This window comes from Lissotriton helveticus, chromosome 1_1, assembly GCF_964261635.1.
Source record: "Lissotriton helveticus chromosome 1_1, aLisHel1.1, whole genome shotgun sequence".
Lineage (NCBI taxonomy): Eukaryota > Metazoa > Chordata > Amphibia > Caudata > Salamandridae > Lissotriton > Lissotriton helveticus.
This window is the reverse complement of record NC_136057.1, coordinates 1866432164-1866449142: the sequence shown is the minus strand read 5'-3', so window position 1 is coordinate 1866449142 and position 16979 is coordinate 1866432164. Positions and strand designations below refer to the sequence as shown.

The 16979-nt window shown below is 49.2% G+C and overlaps 1 protein-coding gene across 2 annotated transcripts in view; it reads right to left on the bottom strand.

Annotated features, from left to right (window-relative positions):
* The window catches only part of ZBTB37 (zinc finger and BTB domain containing 37), a 119716-nt gene extending 103269 nt beyond the window's left edge, over window positions 1–16447 (bottom strand). Inside the window, exon 1 of one of the 2 annotated variants that reach the window (XM_078641834.1) lies at window positions 16269–16447. The gene's annotated coding sequence lies outside the window, so the exon portion shown is untranslated. Of the gene's footprint in view, window positions 1–15859; window positions 16128–16268 lie in introns of those variants that run through there. The other variant, XM_078641844.1, reaches the window with a different exon arrangement.
* Between the last annotated feature and the right edge of the window lie 532 nt (window positions 16448–16979).

The following is a 16979-nucleotide window of genomic DNA, read 5'->3' as shown; positions in this document are numbered from 1 at the left end:
CTGTGCATGCTTTATCCTCGCATCTCTTTCTCAGGGTTGGTTGAGGATTGTTTGGGGAGGGAACTGGGGTTTGTGCTGTGCTTTCGTTTCTTGCTGCTGTTTTTGCCATGTCCTTCCTCAACAGGTACAGAATTCAGAATGGCATGCTGCGCGGTTAACGCATTTGTTCCGACCCGTATTGCTTGTCTGCCCCGCTTTCCCTACTGATTTGGGTTCACTAAGCGATACTTCACGGTATATTCATGGCCCTTAAGATTGTTACCCTTAATGTGAAGGGGTTAAACAACCCGATCAAGCGTAGAGCAATGTTGTCCCTCCTAGAAAACACCCAGGCAGACATCTGCCTCTTACAAGAAACTCATCTTTTGGCCCGAGATTGTCTCCGGATGAGGTCTCCCAAATTCCCGATACAGCTTTTTTCCTCAGGGACTACTAAAACGGCAGGGGGTGCAATTTTGGTGTCTAGACAGTTTAGAGGGGAGGTCCTCTGCAAAGTGGCGGAACAGAAGGGGAGGCTCCTAGCTTACAGGGTTAGGCTGGGGGGACTGCTGTTCACGGTGGGCTCAATATATAGCACTAATGATCGCCAAGATTTGTTTCTACAATCAGCCCTGGAGGATATCGCGATTACACCGGACAGGCACATAATCATTGGGGGGGACCTGAATATGGTCTTTAACTCTTCCTTAGATAGATCTGCGCAGCGACGTCCACACACAGGGGAATTTTCACAGCTGAGTACCTCTCGCTTACGGGATCTTGATATGCACGATTTGTGGAGGCGCCTACACCCCACCACGCAGGCCTATTCTTACTACTCTCACGCACACAGAACATACGCTAGACTAGACTATCTCTTGGTCACAGGACCGGTCGCCGCGCTGGCGACAGCGTCCGATATGGGGGTCCTTACATTGTCTGACCACGCCTCAGTGTCAGGCTCCTTCCAAATACCGCCGATGTCTCCCTCACGAGGGGTCTGGCGTCTACGGGATACCCTCTTACATAAACAGACGGTCGTGAAACAGATACGTGACGCGATTTCTGAGTTCCGGACACATAATGAGAATGAGGATACCTCTTGGGCGACGCAATGGGCTGCCCTAAAGACGGTGCTACGGGGTGAGTTTATCGCCATCTCCTCCGCGGAGAATAGGGAACGTCAACAGAAAAGGGACGAACTTACGAATATGGTACGAGAACTGGAACGGATGCATCAGAGGACGGGGGCCCCCAGAGTCTGGAGGCAACTCAAAGCAGCCCGGAAGCTTCTTTCCGCGCTCGATATGGACAGGGCGGAGTACGCGGCGCTGCGCCTGAAACACGCGTATTACACTGGCGGCGACAACAGATGCGGCCGGCTACTCGCGAACAAACTCCGGGTGAAACACCAACTCCAACGGGTTAAAGAGCTGTCCCTTCCTGACGGTACTTTGGCCTCGGAGGACCACCAGATTGCGGACGGGTTCCGTCGCTATTACGCTAACCTATATGCGGGCGCGCCCTCCTCGGCCTTGGCCGAGGATGACTATCTAGCGTCGGTCGACCTCCCTGTCCTTACCCCGGAACAGGCGGAATACATGGAACGTGACATTAGGCCGGAGGAGGTGATTGCGGCCATCTCGCGACTCAAACATGGAAAAGCCCCGGGACCCGACGGTTACACCCCCCTTTTTTACAAAACTTTTTGTCAGGAGCTAGCGCCACTGTTGACACGGCTCTTCAACTCCTTTGCTGAGCCGGGAGCTATCCCCCCGGACTTGCTACGGGCGACAGTATCAGTTATCACCAAACCGGGGAAGGTCCGGACTGAATGCGACTCCTACCGGCCGATCTCGTTACTGAATGTTGACCTCAAGCTTTATACGGGGATCCTAGCGGCACGTTTGGCACCATATTTGCCGGGCCTGGTGGATCCAGATCAGGCCGGGTTTGTTCCAGGCCGCCAAACGATAGACAATACTAAGAGGGTGGTCCATGTCCTAGAAAAAGCCTCCCGTATACCCGGGGAACGCATGCTGCTCTCGGTTGACGCGGAGAAAGCGTTTGATCGGGTGCACTGGCCTTACCTTGAGAAAGTGCTCTGCAAATTGGGTGTGGGAGAGAAATTTCGCACCTTCATATTTAATTGCTACAAATCTCCCGCCGCGACGGTACGGGTAAACGGGTGCAGCTCCGGCCAATTCGTGATAGGGAGGGGTACCAGACAGGGGTGCCCATTGTCCCCGCTACTCTTCACTCTATACATGGAGCCGTTTGCCCAGAGAATTCGCCGAAACCCGTCTGTGACCGGCGTCCGGATGGGGGGCCACATCCACGCCATTAGTCTGTATGCGGATGATGTGATCCTGATGCTTGACAATCCGAAGGAGGCGCTCCCCGCTTGCGTTGCCGAGATGGACGCCTTCGCCGCGGTTGCGGGCTTCAAGATGAATATGAGAAAGTCGGCGGCCCTGGATGTCTCTCACCACGGCCACGAGACTTGAGCTGCAAGGACGATTCCCTATGCAATGGTCTAGGGATCTGGTCCCGTACCTGGGCATACTCCTGGCACCTTCTTTGCCTGCCATGGTGACCGCTAATTACGCAGCCATGGGCAAGAAACTTGACAGAGAGGGCTTAGGTGGTGGCTGGACGTCCACTCAAATACTTTTCCACGGACTAGTCCGTTAGGGACCAGACTGGGACAATGGAGTTTTTTGAGCAGTTGGGGCTGGGGTTGAGGGGGGAGGGGGGGGTTGCGGGGAGTTGGGAAGTTCAGGGGATGTTTGGAGGGTGGGGATGGGAGGGGTACAGGGTTTCTGCTGGGCTGAATCGTCTTGCTGCTGTGCATGCTTTATCCTCGCATCTCTTTCTCAGGGTTGGTTGAGGATTGTTTGGGGAGGGAACTGGGGTTTGTGCTGTGCTTTCGTTTCTTGCTGCTGTTTTTGCCATGTCCTTCCTCAACAGGTACAGAATTCAGAATGGCATGCTGCGCGGTTAACGCATTTGTTCCGACCCGTATTGCTTGTCTGCCCCGCTTTCCCTACTGATTTGGGTTCACTAAGCGATACTTCACGGTATATTCATGGCCCTTAAGATTGTTACCCTTAATGTGAAGGGGTTAAACAACCCGATCAAGCGTAGAGCAATGTTGTCCCTCCTAGAAAACACCCAGGCAGACATCTGCCTCTTACAAGAAACTCATCTTTTGGCCCGAGATTGTCTCTGGATGAGGTCTCCCAAATTCCCGATACAGCTTTTTTCCTCAGGGACTACTAAAACGGCAGGGGGTGCAATTTTGGTGTCTAGACAGTTTAGAGGGGAGGTCCTCTGCAAAGTGGCGGAACAGAAGGGGAGGCTCCTAGCTTACAGGGTTAGGCTGGGGGGACTGCTGTTCACGGTGGGCTCAATATATAGCACTAATGATCGCCAAGATTTGTTTCTACAATCAGCCCTGGAGGATATCGCGATTACACCGGACAGGCACATAATCATTGGGGGGGGACCTGAATATGGTCTTTAACTCTTCCTTAGATAGATCTGCGCAGCGACGTCCACACACAGGGGAATTTTCACAGCTGAGTACCTCTCGCTTACGGGATCTTGATATGCACGATTTGTGGAGGCGCCTACACCCCACCACGCAGGCCTATTCTTACTACTCTCACGCACACAGAACATACGCTAGACTAGACTATCTCTTGGTCACAGGACCGGTCGCCGCGCTGGCGACAGCGTCCGATATGGGGGTCCTTACATTGTCTGACCACGCCTCAGTGTCAGGCTCCTTCCAAATACCGCCGATGTCTCCCTCACGAGGGGTCTGGCGTCTACGGGATACCCTCTTACATAAACAGACGGTCGTGAAACAGATACGTGACGCGATTTCTGAGTTCCGGACACATAATGAGAATGAGGATACCTCTTGGGCGACGCAATGGGCTGCCCTAAAGACGGTGCTACGGGGTGAGTTTATCGCCATCTCCTCCGCGGAGAATAGGGAACGTCAACAGAAAAGGGACGAACTTACGAATATGGTACGAGAACTGGAACGGATGCATCAGAGGACGGGGGCCCCCAGAGTCTGGAGGCAACTCAAAGCAGCCCGGAAGCTTCTTTCCGCGCTCGATATGGACAGGGCGGAGTACGCGGCGCTGCGCCTGAAACACGCGTATTACACTGGCGGCGACAACAGATGCGGCCGGCTACTCGCGAACAAACTCCGGGTGAAACACCAACTCCAACGGGTTAAAGAGCTGTCCCTTCCTGACGGTACTTTGGCCTCGGAGGACCACCAGATTGCGGACGGGTTCCGTCGCTATTACGCTAACCTATATGCGGGCGCGCCCTCCTCGGCCTTGGCCGAGGATGACTATCTAGCGTCGGTCGACCTCCCTGTCCTTACCCCGGAACAGGCGGAATACATGGAACGTGACATTAGGCCGGAGGAGGTGATTGCGGCCATCTCGCGACTCAAACATGGAAAAGCCCCGGGACCCGACGGTTACACCCCCCTTTTTTACAAAACTTTTTGTCAGGAGCTAGCGCCACTGTTGACACGGCTCTTCAACTCCTTTGCTGAGCCGGGAGCTATCCCCCCGGACTTGCTACGGGCGACAGTATCAGTTATCACCAAACCGGGGAAGGTCCGGACTGAATGCGACTCCTACCGGCCGATCTCGTTACTGAATGTTGACCTCAAGCTTTATACGGGGATCCTAGCGGCACGTTTGGCACCATATTTGCCGGGCCTGGTGGATCCAGATCAGGCCGGGTTTGTTCCAGGCCGCCAAACGATAGACAATACTAAGAGGGTGGTCCATGTCCTAGAAAAAGCCTCCCGTATACCCGGGGAACGCATGCTGCTCTCGGTTGACGCGGAGAAAGCGTTTGATCGGGTGCACTGGCCTTACCTTGAGAAAGTGCTCTGCAAATTGGGTGTGGGAGAGAAATTTCGCACCTTCATATTTAATTGCTACAAATCTCCCGCCGCGACGGTACGGGTAAACGGGTGCAGCTCCGGCCAATTCGTGATAGGGAGGGGTACCAGACAGGGGTGCCCATTGTCCCCGCTACTCTTCACTCTATACATGGAGCCGTTTGCCCAGAGAATTCGCCGAAACCCGTCTGTGACCGGCGTCCGGATGGGGGGCCACATCCACGCCATTAGTCTGTATGAGGATGATGTGATCCTGATGCTTGACAATCCGAAGGAGGCGCTCCCCGCTTGCGTTGCCGAGATGGACGCCTTCGCCGCGGTTGCTGGCTTCAAGATGAATATGAGAAAGTCGGCGGCCCTGGATGTCTCTCACCACGGCCACGAGACTTGAGCTGCAAGGACGATTCCCTATGCAATGGTCTAGGGATCTGGTCCCGTACCTGGGCATACTCCTGGCACCTTCTTTGCCTGCCATGGTGACCGCTAATTACGCAGCCATGGGCAAGAAACTTAAGGAGGAGCTCTCCCGCTGGAGCAAAGGCACGCTGTCGTTGCTGGGACGGGTCGCTGCGGTAAAGATGACTCTCTTGCCGCAGGTGCTATATTTGTTCCGAGCCCTGCCGCTCCAACCACCGAAGGGGTGGATAAGACAGGCTCAGTCCGACATCGCCCGCTTTGTCTGGCAGGGCCGCAAGCCCAGACTCAGGAGGGCCTTGTCCACGCTGGCACCCGAGTCTGGTGGACTTGGCATTCCGGACCTGCATAAATATTTTCAGGCGGCGCAGCTACGGTATCTGGTGGAGTGGAGCAAATGGGAATCAGACAGACACTGGCTATTTCAGGACCAGGCTGTGGCGGGCAGGACCCTACAAGAGGTACCCTTCATGCGCAGAAATCACCGCCCCCCCAATCTCTATGCGTCTTTTGTCACGCAGGTCCCGCTTCGTGTGGGACGCCGTGAATGTTACGCATGAACTTACCACCTTCCCGTCTCCGCTTACACCACTGATTGGGAACCCTGACTTCCGACCCGGGATGGAGCCTGGCGCTTTCGCGCTCTGGCAGACAGCCAGATGCTGCGCTCTGTTTCACGTATATGGCCCGGAGGGAGCCGTGTCGTTTGAAGACCTCCGCCGGGACTACCACCTGCCCGAGACTGAGCGTATGCGGTATCTACAGGTACGCCGGTAAACGAGGAGCATTGAACGCGCCATCGAACCATTTCATGACTCGTCTACACGCACGGCAATCGTCCTTTTAATGAACCCAACTCGGCAGACAAGGAATTACAAGGCCCCTGAGGAAGGGCTACGCCCGAAATGCATTGGGCCACATGGGCTATTATTACCATGAAATAGAAGACCAATATTATGTTCAGAAAAGATAAAATGAAAATTTGAATAAAAATACAATGAACTCTGATTACAAGCAGTAAAACTTTATTGAAATATTTTTTGAGTGCTCTGGGGAGACGTGGTTCTCAAGGGAGCAACGCAAGCAACACATTTGTATCGCAATCCTAGTACAGGGGTTTTTACCCCACGGGCACCACCTACCTACAAAGACATTTTGAACAAATCAGTAAACGGAGAGTGCGTATCCCAAATCCCGCTTTGGTATCTACAGGTACGCCATTGGGCGCTCCAACCGCCAATACGGGTTTTGGCTGACCGGAAACTTACCCCATACGAGATGTGGCTGGCGACGTGTTCATCGGACGCCAAGCTCATCTCGGACCTGTACCGTCTCTTACAACCCCCCACTTACCACATCCATAACCCAGGGAGGGTTCGCTGGGAGCGGGAGTTGGGGAGGGAACTGAGTCACAAGGAATGGGACGATATACCACATCCATAACCCAGGGAGGGTTCGCTGGGAGCGGGAGTTGGGGAGGGAACTGAGTCACAAGGAATGGGACGATATTTCCTACCGGGCACGTCATTCAGCATACCACACTGGGCTCACCGAAACCTTTACTAAAATCTCCACATACTGGTACTACACACCTCAGAGGTTGCATGACATGAACCATAACATCCCAAACACTTGTTGGCGCGAATGCGGACAGCCTGGCACGCTTACACACATCTTGTGGGATTGTCCGCTGCTAAGTCCTTACTGGAAGGAGGTTCTAGACGAAATAGACCAGTGCTTTAACATTAAATTACCCCGTTTCCCAGCCTATGTCCTACTAGGGTTACCTAATGGCTTGATGTACCCTTTACGGTCCAGGAGGGGCAGACAGATAGCGATTGCTTTGGGCTCGGCGATCCAAAACATACTTATATATTGGCGCTCCACCACCCTCCCTACCACCATAGGTTGGCTGCACAGGTTATGGCACGTTCTGGGAATGGAGAAACTGTCCCTCACGGTGGTGGGCGAGGTGGACAGCTTTGAGGACTTGTGGCAACCTTTCCACACTCTGCTACAATCGGAATTTAAAGAAATTACTTGTCCCCGATACCTTAGGCTGCTAAGACGGACGTCCCCGATTGCCTAGTTGAAATGGAGGTAGGGCGCGATGGGAGGCCTAGATCCTTTGCGTTGGTGCTGATTGGGTAAGACATTTGCTCGGCACAAGGGAGGGAGGGGGGATGGTTATTCTGGGGGGAGGGCATGGTGGGGGGGGAGTTGAGTGGGGGAGTTAGTTTTGGAATTGGTCATCATGGCGCTTCCACCTAGACTGAGGCTCTACAATTGCTCAGATGGTACTGCATGGAATTCTGATGGCGCTTCTGGAGCAAAGATTGCGCGTTTTGTTCTTACGATGACTGTATTCATTGTATGTATTGTTTCTCCCTGTTTCTTAAACTGCAATAAAAATGCTTTAAACCTAAAATGAATAACCAGGAAGACCTCTACAATTCAAAACGTAATGACTGCCTTTGTGACAAACATCCAGTGAAGAATAACCATCTAAAAGCTCAATACCACAAAGTCAGAGATTATGACCTGTGGACAATTTCCAAAATACTAGCCTATCACCATATGGCCTAAGGAACTTTATGTCCCACCAATAACATCAAGAGAAGTTAGAATGTGGTGTGTTCCATCGCTTGAGTTGTTGCCTATTAGGAAGTGGACCGATGTGGCTATCCAGTTAAATAGCATCTGTATGGAACGAGGCCTCAGGGCTTTGAATGGGCGCACTAAATCAGATAGGGCAGAGCATCAACGTTTAACAACGGGTACTTTGCTAGTAGAATTGATTATGTCCTGGTAAGTTTGAGTCTCTGGTCTTTGGTGGAGGACATGAAGATCACCGACAGGTTGGAAAGCGACCACAACCCGCTTTGTTGTTCTGTGTTTTTGACTTGTCTTACGTCAGACGCACATTTAAGGGATAGCAATCATATTGGGGAGGTTGTCCCCACCAATGACTTAAGGAGACTCAAGTGGATACAGGTAAAAGAATTCCCAACTCTGTTAGATAATATACCGCAAAGTCTGCCACTCACTACTAAAGAGCTCGAGGGCTGGGTATTACAGATAGGAGTCCATGACAGAATAGAGAGTACCCACACCGCTTTTTTTAATCTTCTACGCACATACAAAAGAAGGGAAAGAAGCCCAAAACGCCTGCCCAGATAGAGGGTCGATGGTATAATGATGAATGCCGGATGGCACATGAGGCCTTAGGGAAAGCTATCAAGGGGGGTGTTCCATCTAAGGTTCGGGAAATGAGAACACTTTATAAGGTTACACAACTAAAGGCCAAGAAAGCCTGGGAAGTCAAAAGATGGCAGGATTTGAGGGAGGCATGCGTTTCCAAAGACCCTAAGCTGTTTTGGAATATCTACAAATGGCCTATTGGAGGCCATGCTGAGCGCCCCCAGAATCATGTTTCAGTAACAGCCTGGGTCAATCACTTCAAGCCCCAATATGCTTCGACCTCTCTAGTGGGGGAAGTCAAATTCACAAATTTGATGTATCAGGGCGAAACCTTTACTATGAGGGAAGTTGAGGCAGCATAGTGCACTGGCTCGCCCAGGCGTTACGCATGCACACGCAGTTCTCGTCACAGCGCTTGCGAGACAAGTGGACAACAGATAGAGGACAGGACTGGACCGATAAAGAATGGGCACTTGTGCTAGCTGGGGCGCAGAATGTACAGCGCAACTCCCGTTTCAAGCTCATACAGTATTATATAGTGCACCGAGCTTATTTATCTCCAGATAAACTCAGCCGCTACTTTGGCCTTGACTCATCGGCGTGCCCCAGATGCGGACTTGTGGACGCACAACTACTACACATACTCTGGACGTGCCCCTCCCTGCATGATTACTGGACCTCGGTGACGATTACACTGGCAGCGGCGACGGGAGGTAGCTTGCCACGCACATGGGAAGCTTGCCTGTTGGGCTTATTTAAGCGAACAAAACAGACGAAGATCCGGGCGAGGTTCTGGGACTTAGGGCTGATAACTGCGAAACGACTCATAACCAAGCGCTGGAAAAATAGTGCACCCCCCCAGGCGCGACACTGGCGCACCTCATTTGATAACTGGGCATGGGCGGAAAGTGTGGCACTGCATAGAGAGGAGACGGCGGGACTCCGCATGTACCCCATAGTGCAGGACTGGGATAATGCCCTGGCAGTTTACCACCAAGTGTGCCTACAGAGGGGCATCACTTAGACCCCCATGCTGTAGTGGGCGTTGTTCCGGCTGCTCCCCCCCCCGCCTCCCCCCCACCCTCCATCCGCTGCGTGTCTGGCTGGTCGCGCTGAGCGACCCCCACTATGACCGTGATCCCGCACGTGCCTGCCTTCTGACTGTCCTGTGGGCACTACAAATACACATACAGTCATTGTTTGTTGCCACCTAGTCTATTGTTCCTGTGCTCTCAGGTTGTTCGCTACAGTCTTCCTTTTTTTTTCTTCTTCTCTCTTTCAGGTTTGATATAAAAGGTCTGAATATGTTTTATTTGCATTGCCGACAGGCTGGACTAGCCTTGATTTGTGGCCATGACATAGCAAGTGTCCCGAACTGAACAACTCACTGGAGTGATGTGAGGAAACAGCTGATTTATCCTGCGAACTGCTATTGTTGACTTATGTTCTTACTGTAGCGTGACTGTAGCCCATGATTCTGTCAGGCTGTACTAATCGAGTTGTTTCTTTTTCCTTTCGCTCCTCATTGTACTGTTTAATTCTACGTATGCACCACTGTTGCAGAATGTACTGCATACCCTGCATTACGGCTTGGTTATTACTTCATATGTGTAAATAAGCTACACTGCCAAAAATGCAATAAAAATATTCAAACAAAATGAGGGAAGTTGAGGCAGCATTGGACTCGATCTTACCGGGGAAAGCTCCTGGGCCCAATGGTATCCCGGGCGATACCTTGTTACATGACAAACCCAACTGGAGCCGATATATTCTTCTGCTCTCCAACGCAATTGCACAAGGGGCCTCGATCCCTACATCATGGAAAAATGCAGAAATCATCCCGTCTATAAAAAAGGGGACAAAGACTGTCCGGGGAACTACAGGCCAATTAGCCTAATTGACTGCTCCCAGAAAATAATTGGTTTTTCGATTCATTCTAATTTACTGTAAGTTAGTAACTTTAGGCAAAGGTAGTCTTTATGCCGCCTTTGTAGATCTCAGGGCGGCATTTGATTAAGTCCCCCGCTGGAAATTATGGCTTGTCCTGAAGCAGCTTGGGCTTAAGCTGGACCTTCTAACTTTGATTCGTAGACTGCATGAAGATAACAAGGCCCAAATTAGATGGGGGGCACGGGGAAGTCACTGAATCATTCCCAGTGGAACGTGGCGTTAGACAGGGCTGTGTGATGGCACCTACGCTATTCACGCTATATATCAATGGAATAGCTGATTGCATGAGTAGAACACCAACTGATGCCCCTATATTAGCTGGAGAAAAAGTACCCATCCTGATGTTTGCCGACGACACGTTGATTCTCTCCAAGACCCCTAGTGGACTAACAAAGCACTAAAAATCTTTGAGGATTTTTGATGCGAGAGGGGCTTGGAGGTCAACGTATCTAAGACAAAGCTAATGGCGTTCAACGCACGGAAGGCAAATATGAGGGATTTTAACATGAAGGATGGACCCCTACAAGTAGTTAACGAGTTCACCTATCTAGGAGTAAACTTCCAAGGTAGCATGAAGTGGGATCGGCAAATTGACTTAGCCTCACTTAAACTTAGACAGATATTAGGGGCTCTTTGTCAGGAGTATAATCGCTCCCATTTTAAGCCTATCAGCCAAGCCCTTGAAATTTATAATCTGAAAGCTGTCAGCTCAGCATTGTATGGTTCGGAGGTTTGGGGCTGTGAGAACCTTGTAGCTCTTACTATCTCTGAAAATAGGTTTCTAAGAAATATTAATGCACTTCCCCAGAGTACCCCTATGTGTCCGCTGTTATTGGATCTGGGTAAGAGACCCATTGCAGCTGTAGCCAAATTGCGCCCCCTCCTGTATTGGAGGAGATTATGGTCTACTCCTGAACTTGTTGGCTATGCTCAGGGTTTCTTAGATATTATTAAGGCTGACACATTGCATCACATTAAATGTCATGGGGCAGTCCGAAACCTCTTAGGAGAGCTAGGGTTGATTGCATTTTGGACTGATCCTGTAAATTCCATCTTTCCATCAAAAGCCGTGCTGAAGGCTAAGTATTGGGAATTGCTTTGAGTAAAAAACGCAAGGGAACAAGTGTCAACTTCCCTTGCCAGCCGGTTTATGGATCATAAAGTCGCCCTGAAGCTGGAATCATATTGGGACGCAATCACCAAACCCAAGGATCGCAAGTTGTACATTCAGTATAGGGTGGGGACACTCCCAGTAAGATCTTTTACAATAAAGTGGTCATCTCAATCGCTAACTAGGTGTCCGGGTGCAGTGCCATAATTGAGTCTACGGCACATATCCTCTTTGTTTGTGATACCTATGCTGCCCCACGTCGGGCTTGGTTGACATCAATCTGTAGGCTCCTAGGCACAAGGGTGGCGGCGAAGGCTGAACGTATTTTGCGTACCAATACCACACTTACCCAATGCATTAGCTATGACGAAATTTCTAGGCTGGGCATGGACTTTGAGGGCTCGCCTAATTACATAGTGTCTTTGATATCAGAAAGAATGATTTTTTTATGATGTGGTATGTGCACATGTTCTAATGTTTTATCTTTTTAACTTGCGGTTTTAATGGTTTTATTGTTTGTATTTTATTCAAGGGGATGTGCTTAAAATGTATACCTTGATACATGTCTTTTAAGCGGGATTCTGATGTATTTGCCGTTTTTGCACATTGCTTTTATGATTGTAAAAATCAAATAAAGCTTTATGAACCTGGTTAGAAACCTTGGGGTAACCCTGAATTCAGACCAATCCTTGATAATGCATGTTAACAATGTCATAAAAAGCGCTTTCTACACAATGAAAACACTACATTGCATCTTCCCATAGCCTTTACAACCAACAAAACAGCAAGCCAGCCTCACACTCATTATCTCCAAGCCTTACTATGCCAACAGCCTTTAACATAGCACCCCACATTCATTTGCACGACATTCAATCTGGCTGTCGCGCCGGCTATAGTACAGAGACGGCCCTCGTAGAGGTAGCGGAATCAGTGAGGTTGGCGATAGACTCTGGGGCATCAGCCATGCTGGTGCTCCTGGATCTATCTGCCGCATTTGATACGGTGGACCATGATATTTTGGTTCGACGCCTTCAGGACTTCGGCATTAGGGGAACCGCCCTTGAGTGGATGAGGTCATTCCTCCACAAGCGAACTCAAAGGGTGGCTTCACAACCTTATCAGTCTGAGCAGAAGCGCTTGTGGTGTGGGGTGCCCAAAGGATCAGCTTTAAGCCCACTGCTGTTCAGCATCTATTTGGCCCCCCTGTTTTCACTTATTGCCAACTGGGGGTCAAGGCAATATCTTATGCCGATGACAGCCAGCTGGTGTTCCCTTTTAAAGACCAGTCGGCTGATTCCTGTAAAAGTTAAATCCTTTAAGAGCTTCAAGAGTTGCCTCAAAGATGTTGCAGTTTGGATGAATAATAATAAATTAAATTAAATGCTGAAAAGACAGAAGTGATGTTTTTTGGGACCAACAAGCCCCCAGACTCGGACCTGTGGTGGCCACAGGAAATGGGGATACCACCCACCCCAACAGGCACTGTTAGAAATCTAGGAGTACAATGGGAGGCAGATCTGTCTTCTTCCTCTCAAATCCACCAAGTAACATCCTCCTGTTTTGGAAAATTGAGGTACAAGAGGACATTTTTACATTTGCTACCAGAAAACTGCTGTTGAACCGTAGTTCATGCAACTGTAATGTCCAGACTGGACTATGCGAATGGCCTTTATCTGGGCCTACCTGCTTACATGCTTAAGACACTACAATTGGTTCAAAATGCGGCTGCGAGATTGATTAGACGCATACTTTTGCGTCAACATATTTCTCCGCATATTAAGGAACTTCACTGGCTACAGGTGGCCAGCAGAATTAAATTTAAAGCTTTAACCTTAGTTTTTCGGCCGTTCCATGGTCTTTGTCCCAGATATTTGAATCAACGATTATGTGCGTACAAACAGACTCGCCTATTGCGGTCCAATAATCAGAATCTGCTTGCCACCCCACGAGTTAGGAAGGAGCGATGGAGTGGCAGATCCTTTGTGGTGAGAGTGGCTAAGCTTTGGAATTCTTTGCCGCCAGCCTTGCGACAAATTAAATCAGAATGCCTATTCAGGAAGGCAGTTAAGACTTGGCTTTTTAACTTGGATTAATTCCGATGGATGGCTGGTCTCTGACCTTTTAATTCGCTGTCACTTGTTGTTATAGCTCCGGGACACCTTCTTTGGGAGGTAGCTGTTTTGCGCTCTATAAATGGCCGTATTATTATGAATATTATTATTACATGCAAAATACAATTCAACCAAAAGGGTTCTCCTCAGCCTTAACCCCAAAAAAACACAGGACTCCAGTCCTGCAAATCGCTTCACTGGCTAACTTTGGCTAGAAGGGCAATGCTCAAGGCACTTAGGTATTTTATACTGAGCCTCCCAAGGAAAAAGACAGCTATACCTACAAGTAAAATTCAAGCAATACAAACAAAACAGATTACTGCGCTCTAGGCTTGTTCCAGTTCTCATCATACCATCTTAACATAAGAAATCTGTAGGAGACACTTTTCTCAGGAAAAGCCAAAAAGCTCTGGAACTCACTACCAGCCAGCCCTGGATGCATTCAGGAGCATATACACTTCAAATAACAATTGAACACACGGCAATTTCTAAGATAACTACACCACCCCAAATCCCAGCAACAGAGCCTAGAAAAGACAGCAGAACCTTCAGCTTACAACCCACACATTGGAAACAATCCAACCAGCACATTCCTTTAGATATGCAGGTAAGCTAAGAAGGGCTGGCCTGTGGTTCGCTGGGGAATTATATACTTATGTAATTTCATGTGGAACATTTATGGCCCACAATATTACTAAGGCCATTATACTCAGCGGGCAGCAGCCAATCGTAACTTACACCTCCTACTCTCACATAAGACACATCTGCTAAACATGGAATAACTGAAGAGATATGTAACACACTGCTGGACAATTTGGAGAACTTTATTCCAGTCCACCTCTGCAGGTTCCAAATATCTATACATTCTAACCACTTCCTTACATCTCACAATGACACTCAGATATGGGATGATAGTAAAAACTGCCATTTTATAAGATCTCTCCCACCAGCCATGCCATTTTAGGACTAAAATTGTACACACAATCTCAGCCTGGACAATCCAGTACAGTACCAGCTCAGCAGAATACAATCTTAAAAAATAGCCTGAAGGGACCTGCAGAGCTGTTCAGTGCTGCCAGCACACTGAAACCCATAAAACTGCGTGTCCCTTAAACCTCATCATCCACCACACCTAAGTGTTGGTCCCACATAACATGGAAACACTTCCCACATAGGATAACAAAACAAAGACAACACCATTCCAGCCACATCCCCTACAGGAAGTAGCTTGCTACACATGTAAGTAAGTGCTTCCGTGCATCCCCTCCCCCCGGCATATTAAGGGCTATATAAATGGTGCAATACAATAGGTCTAAAACGGTTGCCTTGTATGATACGTTCGTAAAATTCCAAAATGGTTTAGAAGACTGGCTGCAATGCTCTTTCCAAACATAGACTTGCAATACCAAGGATGCGCGCCATTGCAGCAATGCCTGAAAGATTAAACCCATTGATATGATTTAGCAAATAAATACTCATCCACACTATCCATTAGCACTTTTGGGATCCTCGAAGACCATATCTACCCCATAGAGTAACTTTGTCTTCTGTAGATATGAGCTCTAATTATTGTGTTCTAATACCCGTGGTAAATAAAGTTACAAAAAACTGTAGGCGGACAGCAGCATTCTGCATGATCTTTATTTAGTAAACAGGCAGATTGAGATAAAAATGCTGGCGTGACGTAATGATGGACATACCGCAAAGGTAAAGGGAATGAAAGCAAAGACCATTTTTCTCGGCATTTTCAGACAGAAGATATAGATGCTCGACACCTTATTTATTTATTTTTAATAGAGGAGCCGAAGTCAGAGACTCGTCAAAGATAAAACACAGGGTCCCACAAGAAAAGGAAAAGTGCCTTAGTTTGGTGACCATCAACATTCGGACTACATAGAACTAACGGCCAAAACTAAGCCTCCCTTCTTACTGGATTGGAGTTCAAAGGATGTACAGTATATCGAATGCCCTCACCCCAACCACTGAATGTCTGTCGCTGTAAGTGATTAAAATACTCTGCGGCCAACTGCGTAACATGCCTCCTCATCCCCCTTTAGGGTAGGACAAGGTGTGGGGTATATCCCAGCAGCTCGTACAACACGTGGTTTTGTCACCCCATGGTTCCTGTTACTCTATAATATCAATACTGACCACATTAATGAGCTTATGCGGAGGGTGTACGCGTTCCACTGCTGTCACACATTTTACAGGCCAAGAGCCCAGGAATCCCACGCGACTGGTGGCACTGGGACGACCGCAAGGCTCGTGTTGTGGCTTGCCTGCTGTCACACCTTTTAACGGAGCATGGGTCTCTGAATTTTGGGGAATGGTACTAGGTCAATGTCAGCAGGAGTTAGGGGGTTCCTGCTGTCATCACACATGACTACAGTTCCCAGAATACACTGGCGCCAAAGGTACCAGGTCCCTGGGGCATTTATGGGGTCCTCTCCTGCTGTCACCCCAGGGTCTATGTCAGGTCCCTCCCCTTGCCCTACCGCTAATGACGTCACATCCGGCCTCGAATTACCCCCGCCTTACACCCGGTTTTGCTGCCCCCTACCTGTAGGGTCTCGGCGGACGGGCCAGCGCCGGAACACACCGTGCCGGAAGTGGAAGGTCCACTCTCCCCCCTCCCCCCTGACCAGCATCCCGGAAGCAGACGGCCCCTCCGATACTGTCTATGTGTCCCCCCGCCCCTGTGGCAGCAGCGGCGCCATCTTCGTTTGGAGCCAAGTTGCCAAGTCTGAGAACCAAAACAAGCACCATTCCCTTTGAAAAGAAGTTTGAAAAAAGCGCAAGTCCCACCAAAAAAGGCCGAAAACAAGCCCAGCCCTCAAAATCACGAAGAATGTTATAAAACGGGAAAGTCAATTTAAAAAAAAAAAGAATTAATTTTTCTTTAGCATGCATTAATAAATCATACGTTTTTATCTGTACAAATAGAATATATTGAGTGGTATGCAGGAAGCCACAAAAGTAAGCACCGAATATGTATTTACTTACATACTAATCTGAGAAAGAGATCGGCGAATCACCGAAAGCTCGAGTCAGATGGATGCTCTGGTTTAGCTCGAGGTCCTGTTGGACCCGCAGGCTCAAAACGAACTGGGCTTTCATCTGGCTTCTGCTTGCCTCCCAAGCTCCAACGTCAAGAGGCAGGAATTAAAAACAAAAGTAGAAAGTTTGTGAATGCCAACATGTAACTTAAACAAGGGAGATTTTGGACAAAAAACGGGGGAATGTATTAATTGTAAATTTACAATCTATGCCT